The sequence below is a fragment of the Austrofundulus limnaeus genome, unplaced genomic scaffold (assembly GCF_001266775.1).
Source record: "Austrofundulus limnaeus strain Quisiro unplaced genomic scaffold, Austrofundulus_limnaeus-1.0 Scaffold231, whole genome shotgun sequence".
Classification (NCBI taxonomy): Eukaryota; Metazoa; Chordata; class Actinopteri; order Cyprinodontiformes; family Rivulidae; genus Austrofundulus; species Austrofundulus limnaeus.
This window is the reverse complement of record NW_013952633.1, coordinates 755,317-760,263: the sequence shown is the minus strand read 5'-3', so window position 1 is coordinate 760,263 and position 4,947 is coordinate 755,317. Positions and strand designations below refer to the sequence as shown.

General features: G+C 35.6%; 1 pseudogene; it reads right to left on the bottom strand.

Moving 5' to 3' along the window:
• The window catches only part of LOC106525531 (sodium- and chloride-dependent betaine transporter-like), a 9,556-nt pseudogene that overhangs the window by 2,634 nt on the left and 1,975 nt on the right, over positions 1-4,947 (bottom strand).

Below are 4,947 nucleotides of genomic sequence, written 5' to 3'. Positions count from 1 at the left end.
AAATATATGAGTTTGTATGTAATGTATGAATATAATATACAAGTTTCACTTTTTAAATGGAATTACTGAAATAAATCTACTTTTTCATGATATTCTAATTTTATGACCAGCACCTGTATTGCTTGGTGCATACAAACCTCTGTGACCAAGGAAAGTCCACACAAGCAGCAGACACAGCAAATAATGTGCAGGAGGATTTCACATCTGTAGCTTTTGTGAAGGTAAGAAAGGAAATGATCCTCCAGCGATGTCATCAAACACTCAATGCCAATGAACTATGAAACAAATGATGAAAGAACAATTAGTGAGTTTTTTTCAGGTTTTAGTTTATTTATTTAAAAAGACTCCGATTGGCACCTGACTATCTAGTCCAAGCAGAATGGTCATGATGAAGAAACACACGGACCACACCTGAGGCACCTGGTGTCATGGCTACAGCACGTGGGTAGACAATAAATGCCAACCTTGGGCCTAAACATGAATGAAAAATTAGTCAAAATATGTAACATGAATTTTATGAACAGGCGTCGAAATAAATACTATAATAAAGTACTTGAAGAAGTAAAGGGAAACTAGTGTTTTGAACTATTATAGGCCTAATTGATTAAAATATCTTGCAGCTCAATTTTGCTGTATGACCTCCTGAAACAAATAGAAAACATTAGGTAAACTTAAAGAAGCCTTATTCTGTACCTGATTCTGCAACTTCAGAAATGCCCACACCCTGTTCATTTTTCATGAAACCCAAAATGGAGAAAATGGCAAAGCCTGCCACAACGCTGGTGGCACTGTTCAGCAAACACAGATAGAAACAGTCTCTGGGAAAAAAAGTAGCTTGTGACATTTGTGTTAACAAAAAATGGCTTAAATAAAAATCCACCCTATTAGTATGGTTAAGATTGTCTATTTTAACTTCATGATTGTGATTATTTTCTTTTTTGTTTGTTTCAGTTAAATTAATTGTAGCTATTTTACAAGCAATTATGTTTTGTTTTGTTTTTACATCAGGATTTTTGTCCTTGTACCATGCAGTCTATTGTCTTAGTAAAAGAAAATGTTTATTTTAATGTTGGAAGATGTTTGCTGAATGGCTAAAAAAGCTGAATCTAGCCGGATAGGTTACAAAAAGTAGCTGAAATAAGCACAAAGAAACAGAACATGCATGTTTGTTGAATTAAGCAGTAAGAAGCTGAAATGATCATTAACAAGTGAAGGAAAGAAATACAGAAGCTTAGAATATTCGATAGAAGTAGAAAGAAGCTGAATGAGCAGAAAAAGACAAAGTCAAATGATAACTAAAAAAACAAGAAAACAAATCAGGAAAATGGAAGCTGAATGAAAATGAAATTAGTACAAAAAGTTAAAAAACAGAATCAAAACAAAAGACAAAAGCAATTTTTTTGTGACCAAACATCAGGTATCAAACTGAATTTGTCATAAAGACATAACACATCACATTTTAAGCAGGTAATAATTGATTGATTCTCAGTTAATTGTTCCATCTCTAACAGACATCATTTACTACAAGTGAAAATTTGCAGTTTTAAAGCTCAGATCCCTGCACTTTCAATTGGACTGAAACTCAAATCAGGTCACTTTTTAAAAATGTAGGATTGCCACATCCTGGATGATGCACCAGCATGTCTTCAACTCCATGTGCCATTATAATAGAATTATTACTAATGCTGTTTTACCATTGTATTGGTCATAATGTTATGGTAGTTCAAAATATCTTATATTTCATTGTTTACATACTTCATTCACTTTACTCACTTGTAGCAGTTGTTGTTGTAAGGGTTGTAACTCCCAAGGGATGTAAGGAAACCAAGGCCCGATGGCGTAAGAGAAGAAGATCTGCGTCCCAGCGACCATCCACACCTGAAACAATGAATTAAAGTCATGTTGGTGTTCATGAGAATGTCTCTGTCATCAACAAGGATTTTTTTTATCTGTGGGTCTGAGAGGTGGGAGATATCTGGGTTGAGGTAGTAAATAATCTCATCCACTGCCCCAGGTAGGGTAACACCTCGTACAAGCAAAACAAACAGCATAAAATAGAGGAAGGTGGCTGTGAAGAAGGCTGCCTGAGAGGAAATAAAAAGAGAAAAAGTTAAATTTATGTTGAATTATTTGACCGTTTAACCAGATAGTACACTTCACCGATTAAAGTTAATATTACAGACACTCAAATTTTCTTTTTTGTGTCTAAAAATCAACAAACACAACAAAAATCTGTATAGAGGAACCACCCGTATACCACCTGTTCAAAACACAAGAATCATTTTTCAGCTAGTTTTCTAACATTCTTCCTTCTTGCTTCTGGTTCTTTTTTGATCCAGTTCAGGGTCACAGGGAACTGGTACCTTTGTTCCCAGAGGTCATTTGGCTTTAAGTGTGTGAATTGTTCAAGAATGCTGAGTTTTCATATTACTGACCTTTCCTGTCGTCTTGATTCCCTTCCAGATGCAAAAATAACAGATGACCCAGCTCAGAATGAGACACAGGACCAGTTCCCACCTCAAGCTGCCTACCTCTTCGATGCCTCCCGAGGTCTTCAAAACTCTTCGTCTGGTCAAAAGAGGAGAGGCGTGGAAACAGTGCAAGGGAGATGAAAGGGTTAATGAATGAATGAGAGACGGAAGGGAAGGGAACAAAGTCGAGCCCAGAGTGAAGCTGAGCCAAACGGGCTGTGAGGAGACGGCTGAGAGGAGAACGAGAAAGGGAGGGGAAGGACACGTGTTGTGAGTTTGTGCTTACTGCCAGAACTCCAGAACTGGAAGAGTTGTGTTCAGTTTGGATTTAATGCTCAAATTCTGAGAGTTGTCAAAACATGAGTCTGAGAAAAACGACACAAAACAAAACAAAAAAAAAGTTAAAAATAATTTATGAATAAAACTTTTTTCTTTGCCAAACATGAAAGTCGTCAATGTAAAATGGTAAAAGAAATAAGAAATGTGTCTAAACTGAAGGTTTAAATAACAGATAGCTGAGATGAAGACTGTTACAACATAAAAACGTATTTTCAGTGAGGAAAAATTTACGAAAAAGTTACCTTGAGAGAGAAATGAATGTGGCCATGTAATATCAAAAGCCACCCAACCCCTAGGCAGTCTTACCATTTTTCACACCAAGAGTTATGATTTTTAGAATACTAACAATAAATTCCTTCTGAGTGTTAAGTTTACTTGAAACGTGAGTGCTGTAAATCATTAAAAAGTCCATAAAAAGGTGTAAAAAGAAAATAATCTAAAGTAGAGACATTGCATTCCCTACAAAAATGCAGCGTGAACACTTAAAAAATATTTCAGCTGAACAGCTAATAAAAGTTGAAACTAGATTGAAAAATTGCTTTTTAAAAAAATAGCTGAAATAAGCAAAAATAAACATAACAGTAATATGTTTGTTGCAGTATAAAATAAAGTATGTAAAATATGTGATATAAAATACCACAAAAAGGTTAAATTAGCTAAAATAAGTCAAATTAGCTAAAAAGTAGGTACAAACACACAAAACAATTGAAATTAGCAGAAAACAGCTAAAAAAAAGCACAAAAAGCTTAAAATGGCAGAAAGAAGCTGAATGTACAAAAAAGTTTAAGTGAGTAGAAAAATAGAAATACCGGTAGCTAAAAACAGAAAAAAAATATTCTAATTGGCAATACAGAAGCTGAAGGAAACTGAGATATAGTACACAAGAGTTACAAAACAAAATCAGAAGAAAAGGTAAAAATTAAATTAAAGAATTAAGAACATATTCAAGAATTTTAAGGATATTGAAGGCAGCTCCATTCATTTTCAATGAGAAAAAATGACAGAAAAGGCTAAATATCTCAAAAAGTAGCAGAACATTTGGATATTTAAATATTTGAAACAACACAAAAATTGTAGAACAAAAATGAAAAAAAACAAAAAAACAATCTCAGTAGTGCATGCTTGATAACCCACAGTGTGGAAATTTCCACATGATTCACAATGCTGCAACATGGGAAAATAACATTGTAGATGAATCTGTGGATTGAACAGTGAGAGCAGCTCACAAGGTTCCTCTGGCAGAGGTGAGCAGACAGGCGGTCTGAGAAAACATGACGACACTGTCAGGGACCACAGGGACCTCAACACAAGACCAGAACATTCAGAAATCTGGGCCCCGACTGATCCATCACTAACAAAACAAATGCTGACTCTCTAACATTTAGAGTTTTTGAATTTACTGCACATTTGGTGCATCATGTTTGGGTTCGGGTGATGGCCACAGTGGAGAAGGATTACTGTGACCTCTGGACACCCTGCTCTAATCCTGGGAACTACTGTCATATGTTTAGTTGCAGTCAACAGGAAGCCTCTAGGCAAACATCTCCCTTCTCACAGGATTCAACTACCAACATGTTTGAGGTGTTAGAGTGTGTTCCTGTCTTGTCTCATCTTTCTCAGTGCCTGTGCTTTTAGACGGTCTGGGTTTCTCAAACAGCGTGAACACACTTCCCAGCCAATAAATGGCATCTAAAAGCTGTAATTCTTCATAGCTGTCTCTCCTGATCCTGATCTTACTGCAGTTGATCTACAAATTGATCCCTAACAATGCTTGCATATTGCTGAAATGCCCTGCTTTTAGAAGTTAGCAGGGCTAAGTAGATACCTAGGTAAGTTAAAATATACTTGTCAAAAACCTCTTGGTGCAAATGAGCAGGATTCTCTAAAATCAGACCTATAAAAACGGGTGAACATGTCAACATAACTATTTTCTTTACTGCAATCTTGTTGCGGTTTAGGCACAGCAGTACTCCCTGTTAGGAGCTGAACATTATTGAAATCCAGCTCAAAAAATGAGGAAAACTAATTGCCCAGGTGATATTAATGTATTTTGGCCCAATAAATTCTGGTATTTTTCATATCAAAACCCACAAAATACATTTTAATAAATAATATTACCCATAAAGGAGAAGTTATA